Source organism: Anomaloglossus baeobatrachus, chromosome 2 (assembly GCF_048569485.1).
Source record: "Anomaloglossus baeobatrachus isolate aAnoBae1 chromosome 2, aAnoBae1.hap1, whole genome shotgun sequence".
NCBI classification, from domain to species: Eukaryota; Metazoa; Chordata; class Amphibia; order Anura; family Aromobatidae; genus Anomaloglossus; species Anomaloglossus baeobatrachus.
This window is the reverse complement of record NC_134354.1, coordinates 650,622,809-650,640,054: the sequence shown is the minus strand read 5'-3', so window position 1 is coordinate 650,640,054 and position 17,246 is coordinate 650,622,809. Positions and strand designations below refer to the sequence as shown.

General features: G+C 49.5%; 1 protein-coding gene across 1 annotated transcript in view; it reads right to left on the bottom strand.

Annotated features, from left to right (window-relative positions):
* LOC142290478 (transmembrane protein 198) overlaps positions 1-9,258 on the bottom strand; it is a 44,268-nt gene extending 35,010 nt beyond the window's left edge. The window contains exon 1 of the mRNA XM_075334435.1: positions 8,991-9,258. The gene's annotated coding sequence lies outside the window, so the exon portion shown is untranslated. The remainder of the gene's footprint in view (positions 1-8,990) is intronic.
* Between the last annotated feature and the right edge of the window lie 7,988 nt (positions 9,259-17,246).

The window sequence follows — 17,246 nt, the reverse complement described above, 5'->3', positions numbered from 1 at the left end:
TCCGATAGACGAGTGCAATCACAGCGTGCTGCAATTTGTTAATCAGTCCCATTTGAGATTATTTTGCAGAGAAGCTCAGCCTCACATTGGTCTGAGTGCAATGCGATTTTTTTCTCACATTGCACTCGTCCGTTTTATATGCTAGTGTGAGAGTAACCCTATAATATGCACTGGAGGCAGAGTCTCAGGAAGATTCGTGTCCGGCCCATACAGCTTACTAGTTTATGTAGATATTCACAAAAACGAGGATTTCTCTGACATAAGACATCTAATCACAGATAACAAGGTATTATTTTAGGAGGGTTGATCTGAGGCCCATTTCACAAGTTCATTTAAAAAATGCAAGTGTTGCATGGTCCGTTTTGTCCATCCATGTGCTCATGTGTGTCATCCATGTTATTCTGTTATAGTTAAAGGAAGAATGAAATTACAAAGCTTCTACTATATTTTGTTATGTTAAATACGTACCAACATATGGATGGCACATGGATGTCATACGGATGTCATACATGTGCTGCAAGCACGAACCCATTGACTTGTTCATGTGTCCATGCTGCCGATTAAAAACAGATATGTCTCCATGTGGTTGGCAAGGACACACATTTGGTTCACACGGACAGTGTGAAAACACAGTTGTGAATGTACCCAGAGATTTTCATTAGCACGCGTGTGAACGTGTCTCCGATACATGTAAAAATGGATACCACACGTACCGAAAACACAGACATGTGATGGGGGCCTTACTGACAGATTCCAGTTAAAACACTACACCAGCAAAACATTTTTTTTTATTTTCAGTGCTGGAGTGCCAACAAAAATACATGCGATATGCCACTGTTTTGCAGCAAGTTCTAGTGAAACACGTAAAAGGGAACCTATCACCAGGATTTTCCTATATAACCTAAAGCCGGTGCTATACTAGTACTATCAGGCTGATTCTATACATACATTTACTGGTCACTTCGGATGTTTAGGTTTTGAAATCCAAAAAAGTAAAGTTTATAAAATTAGCTGCTTGTTGAGTGACAGCAGCTGAGGAACAGATAATATATTCATAGTTCTCCCCTCCCCCTGTTAGAATTAGCATAGGCATTATACAAACAGTTCACTTTGTTGCAGGACCTGTGTCAGCCACCAAAGCTGGATACCAGGTCACATGGCTATGACCTCACACAGGTCCTGCAAGAGACAAAGTGAGTCATTTGTATCATACTTATGCTAATTCTAACAGAAGGAGGGGCTAACTATGACTATATTATCTGCTCCTTTGCTGCTGTCACTCAACAAGCAGCTAATTTTATAAACTTTACTTTTTTGGATTTCAAAACCTAAACATCCGAGCTGACCAGTAAATAGAATCAGCCTGATAGTGTCAGTATAGCACTGGCTTTAGGTTATATACGAAAAGCCTGGTGATTGGTTCCCTTTAAAGTCATATGGTTCACCAGTACTTGTGGCAGATCCACTGTAAGACCCCATGAAACACCTTTACTTTACTCAGTTACACAGTGCCATCATATCATCAGGCAAACCACTATCCCTCCTGACTCCCACATATGCGTGAGCCCTCGACTGAGCATTCATGTGTCTTTAACATGAAAAAAGGAGAAAGCAGCTTCCAGAAAGCTCCATCAGTGGGGTATTTCCCCTGAAAACAAAAAAATATGGTGTTAAAATTATAACTGCTCGCTCCTTCCCTGTCTTTATTTATCAGAGGAAGAATAAATGTCCTGGTGCCCACACAGAACACAAATTGGCGATCATAACTACTTCTGGACTACCCACAGTCTATAAACATCCGGCGGTCCATATTTAATGCTCCAGTGAAGTTCTAAAAGGTTAATGCATAGTATTACAGGGGCACAACACCAAGTATCCCATAGTGAAGCAGAGACTGTTTACTTTCCGCTCTGCTATGGATGTTTTTTATTGAGTGCTAAGTCTATGGTATTTACCAAAGGAAAGAGGAAGTGTCCAGCAATCCCAGGAAGATAAGACATTGCTGCTTTATTTCACATTGTTTAAAAAATTATGGACAAATTATATGAAAAACGTAGCACAGATGACGCGTTTCGGATCAAATAGGATCCTTACTCATCTATAAGGATCCTGTAATTCAAAACGCGTCATCAGTTCTACATTTTTTAAATATGGTTTGTCCATCATAATTTTTTAAACAATGTTAAATAAGAGCATCTACGTTTTATCGTAATGAGATTGCAGGATACTCCCTTTTTCTATATGGATTGTGCTTTCTCCGGTGACCAGCTGGACGTCATTCCATGCATCCCATACCTCCAACTAGGACTTGGACTATTTGGTGGATTGGCTGATAAGTACTTTTTTTTCTCTCTTTACTAAAGGGGCGTGGCTCACAGTATTTTCTGGTGGCGTGTTTTTAGGCTACTCTATTATCCTGTAAGCACCGGCCTTAGTAAGGAGTTACATTTAGTACATTAGGCAAACTTAAAGGGAACCTGTCAGATGCAACATGCACCCAGAATGACGAGCAGTTCTGGGTACATACTGCCAATCCCTGCCTAACCGTCCCTGTATACACTAGCATAGATAAAGGGAACTTTAGAAAAAGTATTTCTAAAGATCTTTTATCATATGCTAATAAGCAAGGGGACGAGTCCCGTGGGCGTTGCTTCCCTTGCTACTCGGCCCTATTAGCATGTTAGTACTCCCCTGTGGGCATGCTATCAAGCTAATGAATGCGCAGCATCCGAGGATGATCTCACCTCTCCACTGCCATCGGCACCCGACGCTGGATTTTGGCTCAGAGCGCTTGATCCCGGAGTGTCGGTTATGCATACTAATTCAGTTTGAAGCCAGGACACGTTCACCTGGCTGCATAGTGCGCATGACCCAAACTCTGGGGTCATGCACACAGAGCCGAAATCCAGCATCAGGTGGCAATGGCAGCAGAGACGTGAGTGAGATCATCCTCTGACGCTGCGCATTCATTAGCATGATGCAGGCCCACAGGGGCATACTAACATACCGTACTAATGGGGCCGACTAGCAAGAGAAGCAACGCCCTTCGGACTAGTCCTCGCGCTCATTAGCATACGATAAAAGATCTTTAGAAATACTTTTTCTAAAGATCTCTTTATCTATGCTACCAGATGCTGTAACAGTTAGGCTATGTGCGCACGTTGCGTAAATACATGCAGTTACGCTGCGCTTTGTAGCGCAGCGTAACTGCATGCGTCCTGTGTCCCCTGCACAGTCTATGGAGATTGTGCAGGGGCCGTGCGCACGTAGCGTTTTAGAGCGCAGCGCTTCGGCTACTGCCGAAGCGCTGCGTAAAAAGAAGTGACATGTCACTTCTTCCGTGCGCTTTGCCGGCAGCTCCTGCTCTGTCTATGGCAAGAGCTGTAGGCAGAGCGCATGGAATCGGCTTTTTTTTTTTCTCACTACGGACATTTCTGCAGCGATTTAAAGCGCACATGTGATCTTCAGATCGCTGCAGAAATTTCTGCAGTAACTGTACGCAACGTGCGCACATAGCCTTAGGCAGGGATTAGCAATATGCAGCCAGAACTGCTCAAGGTTCTGGGTGCATATTGGACATGACAGGTTCACTTTAATAATAAAAAGAGCCCATATAGTGGAATTTAACACACAAATGAATACTCCGAAGAACCTGCAAGAATAAGGGCAAAAATTTGAAACACTTGACTTTCAATCTGGGGACAGATCCGTTTCTAAGACCCGCAACACACATCCGTTTTTTGATAGATGGCACACACACGTAAAATCACACGGAACGTGTGTCCGTGTTCTAAGTACGTGTGTGCGCTTTTCTACAAGGACGACATTTCCGTTTTTGGCCGGCAGCACGCAGGCACGGACCGCACACGGAGTATGTCCGTGTTCAGCACGTATCGTCCGTGTCAGTTTTTCATCACCAAATCTGCAACACTTGTTTCCAATCTATCAGGTCAATTGAAAGCAAACAACAACACCAGGATCTCATGATGAATGATTAAAATCGTTTATTGGGCAAGAATGCGGGCCTTTAAAAACGGACGGCACACGGACTGCACACATATGTATTTTATGTCAATACGGACATGACACACACACACACACTGCTCGCATACGCCATCACACAGATGCCATACGTACCGGAGAAACGCCCCTAAAAAACGGAACACGGACCCAAAAAACGTACCATAAGACACGTACGTTTTTTTTGCGGAAGTGTGTTTTAGGCCTAAGATGGACACTTAGCGGAATTATGCCTTGAAGAAACATCATAGGACGTGAAACAATCATTGTTGCTCATTTGTCTCTTGGAAGATATATCTCATCATGCAGTTTATACTTCAATAAATGGATTTTAATGTCTGAAGACACTTTGGCGAGCTCTGTACATATTCTGTTTTAAATGACTGTTGTGGATCTCACTTTGTTTTTTTTACACAGGGTACCACCAATGTTTTGTGCGATTATCCTGTGAATTTGCTGCTATAAAGCGGATCTGCTTGGTAATACAGAATTTGTCATCTTTATTTTCGGATTTAGTGGCATTGGTAGCCTTTCAACATAAAATTAAAAAAAAAAAAAAAAAAAAAAACCATCACATCATAACCAAGGAAGAAGTTCTCACTGCTTTACAAAAATCACTGCATAAATCTCATATTAAGCAGTTGGATCATATGGATGTTCAAATGGTTCAAGCCATGCATTGATGGACATTGTTGGTCCATTTTATAAATGTCCATTAATTATGTAATCGTGACGGAGGTACAGACAAAACTGTCGCCACAAGGAATCACTAATGTACATTACACCCTTATAAGATGCTGTTTGCAGCCAATCCAGAAAAAAGCTGCAAGTAGAGACACTGCACAATTCTACACAATCCTTGTAAAGGGATACAGTAGTAAAAATAAAAAAAATAAAAAAGTCATGTCGAAAAAATTAGAGGGCATTGCAAATTCGTAACCTGTAAACTTTACCTAAGTGATATATGAAAGAAAAATATAAACAAATGCATAAACGTACACAGAGCTGACACTTCGGGGGTCCGCAGTCTTGGCTTAGTTCCCTGCAGAGATAACATCACGCACATCCATGTCCCCGGTCACGAAGGTCCTCTGTAGCCGCAGCCCATCATAGCTATATGGAAGCCAACACCAGTGGGATCCACCAGACCATCAGTGCTGGACTTGCAGAAAGCTGACAGATGAAATCCCAAGCGTTCTATGTGCCAAGTTCATGTTGCACTATTTTTTTCATTTATTCATTTTTTTTTTTTCTTCCAAATCATGGCTAAACCGCAGTGTACAAAACAAAGCCATAAGGAAGTAAAGCCAGGGCTCAGATTGGCAGCCCAAAATATCGCGAGTACCTGTCCATTGTCACCGCGCATGATCAGAAGTCCCAGCCTTTCGGTCACATGCACTAGACCCCTCTGAAGCCAGGATATATACACCCAGCTACATAGTGCGCATGGCTGGAAGTGCCAGGACTCCTGATCATGCACACTGAGCCTAAAAAGCCTGTATAACTGCTAGATCTGCAGCAGAGAAAATATCAAAATGACAAACAACTCAGTAAGTGACATCACTGGAACCAGGGTCTCTGTCTCTACATTATGCTGCTCTCAGATAGGGGAGCAAAAACCTGGTGACAGATTTCCTTTAAAGGGTTGTCCGTGCTCTGAGCAAACATGTCTTCCGTCACTCTATATGACTGCATACAGCCCAATCATGACAGCGTGTAGCTCACATACTGTCAGGATTCCCATGAATTCTTGGTGTGAGTGGATTGTCTGTCCCATGACTATCACTGATGAATGGCCACTACCATACTCGGGTGCTCAGTACTCGTATCAAGCAGTTGGATGTGCGCGACTCAAGTAAACTCCCGAGTAAAATGGAAGTCAAATGGGGAACTAGAGCATTTTTCTAGAAAATCTGGAAAAATGCTCAAGTCCCCCATTGACTTCTATCATACTCTGTACTTGAGTCACGCCCATCTGAGCATTACCTGCTGGTTACGAGTACTGAGCACCCGAGCATGGTAGTGCTCGCTCAGCTCTAGTGACCATATGTATGTGAATTGTCTCTCCAGGAAAGGAGACAAACTCTAGCGCCACCTATTGGAAGAAGCAATCCTAAAAGTCAAAATTGGCCTTTTAACAAGCCTTTTCATATGACCTAGGATATATGCCAGATCAGAATCCCAATTTGCAGACACGGTGTTTCGGGGTGATTGCCCCTCGTCACTGCAAAGTGTGGGTAACGGATCTGGCTTATGAGAAGCTATGAGGGGAGCATGGGTATCACATATCACATATGTATGTGATACTTGTAGTCACATGTTGACAACACAATTTGTTTCTCTCAATGCAAGAGAATCTGGATAAGACTAGCCGCACATGACCGCAAATATGCAAAACCTTACACATGTGGTCACGTTACCACCCGCACACTCAAGATCCGACAGTATGCAGCAACAGAGACTGCAGACTTTAGTTCTGAGCTGGAACAACCTGGAATGAGAAGGGTTTGTCTTAGTAGTGGACAACCTAATGCAGTCGTAAAGACTACAACTCCCAGTATGCTCTAACTTGTGAAGCCGGGGTACGATTAGTTCAAGACTCTTGCTACTAGAGCAGATTAATATAATGATAGGGATATTCCACAGGGGTACAAGAGGTGAAACAGCTTCTTGGTACATGTCTCTGTTCTTGTAAGGCTTGTTTCACACTTGCGTTGGACGGGATCCGTAGCATTGCGTTGTGTGACGCATGCAACGGATGCGTTGCATATAGTGGCACAACGCAATGCTACGGATCGCAAGTGTGAAAGTAGCCTAACTCCTGTGATCTGTGTATAGCAGCACTAGACCGGCAGAAGGAGGTATAGAGTTAGAGGAGAGGAGAGGAGAGGAGAGGAGAGGAGAGGAGAGAGGAAAGAGGAGCTTTTTCTGCCAAATAAACATGAGTCCCACGAAGTATCCCTTCTACTATCACAGACAAACGTCAGTACTGCTCTGCGACAGTCCATGCAAAGTATATTCAGAAGAGGATCAACATTTGCAAATCTGCATAGAGCAGGCCGGCCATGAAGACAGCGCTCCACTTCTGGATATGAGTTCACTGGGCAGACAATGCAAATCCGGAGTGTTCAAATGAAAAAAAAAAAAATAATAAAATCACGGGAAAGTCCATGACATGGCACACAATCGTGGAGAGGAGCGCCAGAATCTACATTTGTGTATAAATAAATTAGATATATATATATATATATATATATATATATATATATATATATATATATATATATATATATATATATATATATATATATATATATATATATATATCACACATATACATACACAAATACACTCACACTCGCCACAATGGGTCCATTAAAAACAATTTGTCAGCAGGTTTTTGCTATGCACATAGTATAATATGGGAGCAGAGACCACAATTCCAGAGATGTGTCACTTACGAGGCTAGGTTGAGGTTTTAATACAATGTTCATCAACAGGAGATCATCATTACAGGACAAGCCTCCTAGGCCAACCTCGCCCCCAGCACTCATGAGAAGCTCTCTGTCGCTATACAATGTACACAGGAACTGTGGTGTGGATGGGTTATGCACAGCTCCGCAACAGAGCTCTGCTAGATCTGCAGCAGAGAAAACTGTGACCATAACTGCTTCTCACAGTGCACTGATACATCACTGGAATTGGAGTCGCTGTCCCCATCTCAGGCTGATGTCAGACTACATAGCAAAAACCTGCTGACAGATTTCCCTTAACACCACCGTCTAGCAGTGGAAAATCCTTTTACGCCAGTTAGCGTGCCATTGAGCATGTTAAATTCTACCAATGACTCACTTGTCTGGAGTTCTACTTTATAGACTGTATGGAATTGTGCATGTGGGTGCGTTACTCCATACTGTGAGTTCCCCAAACAGGGACTCCCTGCTGTACCCCATTTTCCATACACTAAGAATATCTGCACAGATGTGTGTACAAAGCTTATTTGTTCCATTTTCGGGAGAGAAAATGTAATAACTGATCAAACTGCATTAGATATGGAAGTAGAATATCATCGATTAAAGGATACAGTTTTTTGTTTGTTTGAGAACTGAAAGTATAATGGAAGTCAATGGGGAACTTGTGCATTTTTTCTGGGAAATCTTTTGGAAAATGTCCCCATTGACTTCTATTACATGCAGAACTTTTACCATTCTAAAGTTTGAACAGACACCAGAGGACCCCATGATAATCATTGGGGGCGCTTCGGCTTCCATGGTCATAACTGATGCTTCAGATCACTTACGATGGCCTCTTCCAAAAGTAACCGGCCATCAGAAATCCTGTGAGCAGAGCACTAGAGGGTCCGCAATGTACTGACCAGCACTCCCGGTCTTGGGTCAGGTGCCACCATACCGATATGGAATATATGACACATGGAGACCCCCATTAATAATAATGTATAATTCCCACTCACTTTAAAGTACACAAGACTCAGGCCGAGTTCACACCTGCGCTTCTGCAATCATCATTGTAAAGATACCAAGTAACAGACGCCAGATCCATGCCAATGATGCCCACTGGGTTCTGCCCTCTGGACGGTCCGCACGGTGCGGTGCACTACTATTCCCAGCAGATAGACCGCAGCCTCTGATGCAGATGGGACCCTATTGCTCACACATCAGGACACTTCCATGTACAATAACCCCCGCAGGTCACCCCATATTAACCCCTCAGATCCTGGACTCCGCACTCACCCACCAGTCACAGCCAAAGGACGCAGAACAGGAGGCTTAGGATGGAACCAAACTAAGGAAAAGTGGAGCAAATGCAACAACCAATCAGGTTGCAGCTTTTATGTATACAAATGCTTTAGCAATTTAAAAGCTGGAATTTAATTGGTTACTAAGGGTAACAAGCTCATTAACCCCTCTAGTGCTGCCCCCGGGCAGAGAGCCGTAATCCCGAGCACTCACTGCACAGACGGGAGATCCCTGTGCCGGTCACCGCAGGCACGAAGTTGTCACTTCCTCCGTTGCAGCCGGCGGTCCAGGATGGAGGGAGGAGATGCTGCGGAGACTTCTCACAAGTTTTCACTGTTGCGGGTCCTTCATTACCGGATGTGTCCGCTGCGCTCAGCACTCAGCGCCCGGTGTCCGGTGTCCCGCCAGCCCGGCCGCCCGCACAGCAGCCATGTCCACTCTGTGACCACATTCAAACTCCGCAAGCCTTTCTCCTCAGAACAGCTGAAAGGTGACGTCACCGACCTGGACCGCACCATTCCACTGCTGTGCGGAGGGGGAAAGAAGGGACATTAGCAAATGCCTGACTTTTTAATACGTAGAAAATGCCAGCTGTGAGTCCATTACAGAGAAGAATGACGGTAACAGATTAGAGTCGTCTGTAGATATAGTTCTTGTAGTGAAATTACCCCCCCCCAATATTTAAATGGACGGGTCTCTAGTTGAATGTAACGTGGTGGGAGAATGAGGCGACATGATCAGAGGATGTGAGCGGCGCTGAGCGCGGGGGTGGCCGGACAATCCGGGAGCTACAGAGCCGCCGGCACACAGACAGAGCCGCCGGCACACAGACAGAGCCACCAGCACACAGCCATTACCGGCGGCACACAGACAGAGCCACCAGCACACAGCCATTACCGGCGGCACACAGACAGAACCACACAGACAGAGCCGCCGGCACACAGACAGAGCCACCAGCACACAGCCATTACCGGCGGCACACAGACAGAACCACCAGCACACAGCCATTACCGGCGGCACACAGACAGAGCCGCCGGCACACAGACAGAGCCGCCGGCACACAGACAGAGCCGCCGGCACACAGACAGAACCGCCGGCACACAGACAGAAGCGCCGGCACACAGACAGAACCACACAGACAGAGCCGCCGGCACACAGACAGAAGCGCCGGCACACAGACAGAACCACACAGACAGAACCACACAGACAGAGCCGCCGGCACACAGACAGAAGCGCCGGCACACAGACAGAGCCGCCGGCACACAGACAGAACCGCCGGCACACAGACAGAAGCGCCGGCACACAGACAGAACCACACAGACAGAGCCGCCGGCACACAGACAGAAGCGCCGGCACACAGACAGAACCACACAGACAGAGCCGCCGGCACACAGACAGAGCCACCAGCACACAGCCATTACCGGCGGCACACAGACAGAACCACCAGCACACAGCCATTACCGGCGGCACACAGACAGAGCCGCCGGCACACAGACAGAGCCGCCGGCACACAGACAGAGCCGCCGGCACACAGACAGAGCCGCCGGCACACAGACAGAACCGCCGGCACACAGACAGAAGCGCCGGCACACAGACAGAACCACACAGACAGAGCCGCCGGCACACAGACAGAAGCGCCGGCACACAGACAGAGCCGCCGGCACACAGACAGAACCACACAGACAGAACCGCCGGCACACAGACAGAAGCGCCGGCACACAGACAGAACCACACAGACAGAGCCGCCGGCACACAGACAGAACCGCCGGCACACAGACAGAAGCGCCGGCACACAGACAGAACCACACAGACAGAGCCGCCGGCACACAGACAGAAGCGCCGGCACACAGACAGAACCACACAGACAGAACCGCCGGCACACAGACAGAAGCGCCGGCACACAGACAGAACCACACAGACAGAACCGCCGGCACACAGACAGAAGCGCCGGCACACAGACAGAGCCGCCGGCACACAGACAGAACCGCCGGCACACAGACAGAACCACACAGACAGAGCCGCCGGCACACAGACAGAGCCGCCGGCACACAGACAGAGCCGCCGGCACACAGACAGAGCCGCCGGCACACAGACAGAACCGCCGGCACACAGACAGAAGCGCCGGCACACAGACAGAACCACACAGACAGAACCGCCGGCACACAGACAGAACCGCCGGCACACAGACAGAGCCGCCGGCACACAGACAGAACCGCCGGCACACAGACAGAACCACACAGACAGAGCCGCCGGCACACAGACAGAACCACACAGACAGAACCGCCGGCACACAGACAGAACCACACAGACAGAACCGCCGGCACACAGACAGAACCACACAGACAGAACCGCCGGCACACAGACAGAACCACACAGACAGAACCGCCGGCACACAGACAGAACCACACAGACAGAACCGCCGGCACACAGACAAAACCGCCGGGACACAGCCTGAGCCACACAACCAGAACCACCTGTGCACAGACAGAACCACCAGCACACAGCCATTACCGGCGGTCCACAGACAGAGCCGACCTCCCACAGCCAGAATCACCGGTCCACAGACAGCCGCCAGAACCTGCAATCCACAGCCAAAGCCACACAGCCAGAACCGCCCGACCACAGACAGAGCTAACGGTCCGTAGGCAGAGCTCCACAGACAGAGCTGCTGGCACACAGAACCGCCTGTCCACAGTCAGAGCCACACAGCCTGAGCCGCCCGAACACAGACATAGTCCCACAGACAGCCGCCGGCACACAGAACCACCCTTCCACAGAGCCACACAGACAGAGCCGCCGGTCTAAAGGCAGAGCCCCACAGACAGAACCGCTTGTCCACAGACAAAGCCGCTGGCACAGAGCCAGACCCGCTCATCCACAGACAGCCACACAGCCAGAACCGCCCAACCACAGACAGAGCCACACAGCCCGAACCGACAGTCCACAGATAGAACCACACAGTCCGAACCGACAGTCCACAGATAGAACCACACAGTCCGAACCGACAGTCCACAGATAGAACCACACAGCCCAAACCGCCTGTACTCAGACAGAGCCGCCGACACACAGCCAGAACTGCCCATGCACAAGCAGAGCCGCCAGCACACAGCCAGAACTGACGGTCCACAGATAGAGCTGCCGTTACACAGCCCAGCCAGAATTGCCAGTCCAAAGACAGAACCACACAATCAGAACCGATGGTCCACAGACAGAACCACCAGCACACAGCCATTACCGGCGGTCCACAGACAGAGCCGCCCTCCCACAGCCAGAATCACCGGTCCACAGACAGCCGCCAGAACCTGCAGTCCACAGCCAAAGTGACCGGTCCACAGACAGCCACACAGCCAGAACCGCCCGACCACAGACAGAGCTAACGGTCCATAGGCAGAGCTCCACAGACAGAGCTGCTGGCACACAGAACCGCTTGTCCACAGTCAGAGCCACACAGCCTGAGCCGCCCGTCCACAAACAGAGTCCCACAGACAGCCGCCGGCACACAGAACCACCCTTCCACAGAGCCACACAGACAGAGCCGCCGGTCTAAAGGCAGAGCCCCACAGACAGAACCGCTTGTCCACAGACAGCCACACAGCCAGAACCGCCCAACCACAGACAGAGCCACACAGCCCAAACCACCTGTACTCAGACATAGCCGCCGACACACAGCCAGAACTGCCCATCCACAAGCAGAGCCGCCAGAACTGACGGTTCACAGATAGAGCTGCCGTTACACAGCCCAGCCAGAATTGCCAGTCCACAGACAGAACCACACAATCAGAACCGATGGTGCACAGACAGAAACACCAGCACACAGCCAGAACCGCTAGTCCAAAAACAGAGCCACATAGCCAGATCCGCCTGCACACATCCAGAACCGCATGTGTATAGGCAGAGCCGCTGGCACACAGCCAGAACCGCCAGTCCACAGACGGAGCCACACAACCAGAATAACCGGCACACAGGCAGAGCAACTAGCAAATAGACAGAACCACTGGTCCACAGCCAGAACCGCTGGCACACAGCCAGGACTGCTGGCAAACAGACAGAATCACTGACACATATATAAACCCGCTGGTCCACAGACAGAGCCGTCCGTGTACAGATGGAGTCGTAGGCACGCATACAGAGCCACTGGCTGACAGGCAGAGCCGTTGGCACAGGGAGCTTGCCGGTACACACACAGAGCCATCCATACACACACAGAGCCATCTGACTCGCCCACCCCAGGGCTAGGGGACACCCGGTGCCGGGCCGGACTAGTCCGGTGGTAGTCAGTGGTGGCTGGGCCCGGCTCCGTGGCCCTGGTGGGTGTCAGTTGAATATGTGGCTGATGAGTTGAAGTTAATGTTCGTGACGCCACCTGTGGTATGCGGCTATTAAGCCACCGCTGCTATGGGAGAACTCCGGGGTGATGTTATGGCAGCTATGATGTTACTGCTCCCCACAGGTGGAGCGATGCCCCGGGATACAGTTGGTGCCCGTGAAAGTCTATGGTGTTGTGTGGCTAACACGGTGCAGGGCCGACAGGCGAGGAAAGAACCAGGCACAAACAACAGTCTCTTTACCTTCTCTTTTACTCTGGGAACAGTCCAGTCCTGGGAGACCGTTACAGGTGGTGATGGGGATCCGGTCGGCCTGGAAGTACTTGGGATGATCTTTCTGGCCAGCTGAGTATGAGGCCTACTCCTGTACTTTGCTTTGTGATGATAGGACCCTGCTTCTCTGAATCCAGCAATGGCCCTCTTTGCTGCTGGGACCGATGGCACGTCCCTTCTTTCTGTAGGTGGCTGCGCAGACCCTCTCTCTGGTGCTTCTCCGCTGGAGTCCACACCGGGCCCTGATGCTGCAGCTGTACCTTGGATGTTTCTGGGCCAGGGGCTTGCAGCTCTCCTGCCCTTCGGACTCGGCTACCAGGGGCGGATTTTATACCCTGGCAACCACAGACTCCGATGTCTGAGTCTCTCTGCTGCCTCTCAGCTATTCCTGCTTCTCTGGGCCAAGCTGCTCCAGCTCTAGGCCCCAGATTCACAGGACAGCTCACTCTGCGTCTGTTCACTTCCACTACTCCCTACAGACTGGCTGCACTTCCTCCCTCTGGTCAGGTAGAGGAAGGCTCCCTGGAATTCCAGGTTCAGAGCTCCCCCTGCTGGCCGGAGGGAGAACTGTGTTGGGTGTTAAACCTGCTGGCCAATGGATCTCCCAATTACCTCCAGGCTCAGCATTAACCCTTTGGGAGGGCAATGCTGCTGTGGCGACCAGGTCCTAGGGCGCCACACTCCCCCTTAGTTAAATTCAGTACTCCCGGACTGTGGAAACAAAACATAACATGTCATACTTTTCATCCCAATATGGGAGGCACATTATTTTTAACGTTACAACTTCAGACAGTACTATAAGAGTCCAGTGTGGCTCCCTGCCGGGTGTCCATTACACTGCTCCATGGGGGACCCGCCGCGATCAAACCCCCAACGTAGGCTCTGGGCGTGCGTCAGAGCATTGATGACCCCACTCTATGCACGCCGGACGGGTTTTTCTTCAGGGGTGTTGAGCACACTGGTGCTAACTATAAACAATTTAGGTGTTGGCCACCCATAGTCCAGTGGCCCAATTGTCCATTTTCGCAATCACAAAAAAAAACATTTTGTACACGACATTACAGACTTTTCACATAACTATTTACATTCTAATAAATACTCTTTCTTTATATAGTTGATTCCCTATACCTTAGAGGGGGTTGTCCCCGAGTGCTGCGTTGAGACCTGCGTAGCTCTGGTGTTTGTCCCTGACTACTTAGTGTGTCTCCTATCTCAGCACTACCGGTAGGCCTAACCCCAATAGGTATGCATGATGATTGCCTATGTGGTCTAGGAGTCGCCAAGGGTATGACAGGTTCACCACTGACAGGGGGTTGATCCTCCTGTTCCACTGCTGGCGTGTCACCGCGTGTCGGGGCGGACGGTTCTTTGGGTGGATCCGGAACCTGTTCTGTTTCTGGCTCGACCAACTGTGGGAACGTCAGGACCGGTACCACTACGGCACCATTTATGCGGGTCCAAGTCTTGGGGAATTTGCCGAGGATCGTTTGTATCATCTCTTCCCCTTCTTCTCAAACTTCCTCCACTTCCCTTTGAACTTTGCACCGCTCAGGGCACGTCTTCAGGCGGTCTCTGGATATTGCTTGACAAGTCTTGCCTTCGTCCTTGCTTATGAGGCACACCTTACTGTTGTCAAAGTTGGAGGGGATAATGGTGTAGGGCTCGTTCTCCCACTGATCATCCAATTTATGCGTCCTCCGCTTCTTCTTGAGGACTTGTTCTCCAGGTGCTAAGGGAGTTGCTGGGGCCGTTTGATTGTACTGCTGCTCTTGTCTTGTTCTGGCTTGAGACAGGCTCCTCTCTACGCATTCCTGGACCTTACGGTACTGCTGCTGCCGTTCTGTATCCCAATCCTCTATTTCTTGAACCGCCTCAGGCGACACAGTCCCCATCTCAAAGTCTACAGGCAACCTGCCAGGTCTGGCTCGCATCAGGTAAGCGGGGCTGCAGTTGGTCGAATTTACTGGGATATGGTTGTACAGGTCGACCAGATCTGGCAGCTTCTCTGGCCATTGGTTCCTTTCTTCCAGAGGTAGAGTCTTCAGCATATCAATAACCACATGGTTCATTTTCTCGCACAGTCCATTGGTTTGGGGGTGGTACGGTGTTGTTCTGATTTTCTTACAACCGTACATGTTACAAAACTCTTGGAACACCTCCGCCTCGAACGCAGGGCCTTGATCGGTCAGTACCCTTTCCGGATAACCGTGAGGCCGGCAAAAGGATGCCTGGAACGCTTTAGCTGCTGTTCTGGCTGTCTGGTCCTTCACAGGCACTACTACCAGGAAACGAGAGTAATGGTCCACAATTGTGAGGGCGTACACATAGCCTGACCGGCTTGGTGTTAACTTCACGTGGTCCAGGGCCACCAACTCCAGGGGCTGCTTCGTAACAATTGGCTGTAGGGGAGACCTTTGGCTGGCATCATCCTTCCGCCACAGGTTACACGGGCCACAGTCTCGGCACCACTTCTCGATCACCTTTCTCATGTGCACCCAATAGAACCGATCACGGAGTAGGGCCTCCAACTTCTTCCACCCAAAGTGGCCTGCGTTATCATGATAAGCTGCTAGGACCATTGGAGCATCCCTCTGCGGAACCACGATCTGCCAGACAAGTTCATTTGTTCGCCAGTTGACGTGTCTCTTGCAGAGCTTGCCTTGGTAGGTGAACAGTCGTCCCCTCTCTTTCCACAACTGCTGGGCTTCTTCTGGAGCATCTGGACCAAGATGAGTCTCAGCTTGTGCTAGCTTTTCTTTGACCAATCGCACCGCCGGGTCACCGTTCTGTGTCTCTTCCCAATTATGGTGGAGTAATGGGTTAACCGGGACCTCGTGTTGGCTCGAGCGCTTCACTCCCACAGCATGCTCACACTGGGAAACGCCCTGATGATGGAAAGCCGGTAACTCTATCTCTTCGAGTTCATCCAGGTCTTCTCCATATTCGGGTAAGTGAGGCATTCTGGACAGCGCATCAGCATTGTTATTCTTCTTGCCAGCCCGGTACTTAATGGTAAAGTCAAAGTTAGACAGCCGGGCCATCCATCGCTGTTCCAACGCCCCTAACTTGGCTGTTGCCAGGTGTGTCAACGGATTGTTGTCCGTGAAGATGGTGAACTTGGCCGACGCCAGATAGTGTTTGAAGCGTTCAGTCACTGCCCAAACAATAGCGAGGAACTCCAGCTTGAAGGAACTGTAATTTTCTGGATTCCTTTCTGTGGGCCGAAGCTTCCTACTGGCGTACGCTATCACCTTCTCCCTGCCTCCCTGCACCTGGGACAAAACGGCTCCCAGGCCCACGTTGCTGGCGTCTGTATACAGTACAAACGGCTGGCTGTAGTCAGGGTAGGCCAGAATTTCTTCTCCCGTGAGAGCCCCTTTCAGCTGGACAAAGGAGGTTTCTAGTTGGCTGCTCCATTCAAATGGAGGGCTCTGCTTCTTAGCCTGCTTTGGCTGGCCCACCAGGAGATCTTGAAGGGGCGCTGCTATCTTGGTGAAACCATCAATGAACCTTCGGTAGTAGCCCACCAGCCCAAGGAACTGCCGCACCTCCTTTACCGTGGTGGGTCTTGGCCAGTCCTTGATTACGGTGACTTTCTCCGGATCAGGTGCCACACCTTCTGCGCTGACCACATGACCCAGGTACTGTACCTTTGGCTTCAAGAGGTGACATTTGGACGGCTTGATCTTCAGGCCATATTTTGACAAAGACTCGAACACTTCTGCTAAGTGCTTCAGGTGGTCTTCATAAGTCTTGGAGTAGACTATGACGTCATCCAGGTACAACAGCACGGTTTCGAAGTTGTGGTGGCCCAAGCAGCACTCCATCAACCGTTGGAATGTCCCTGGGGCGTTGCAGAGCCCGAATGGCA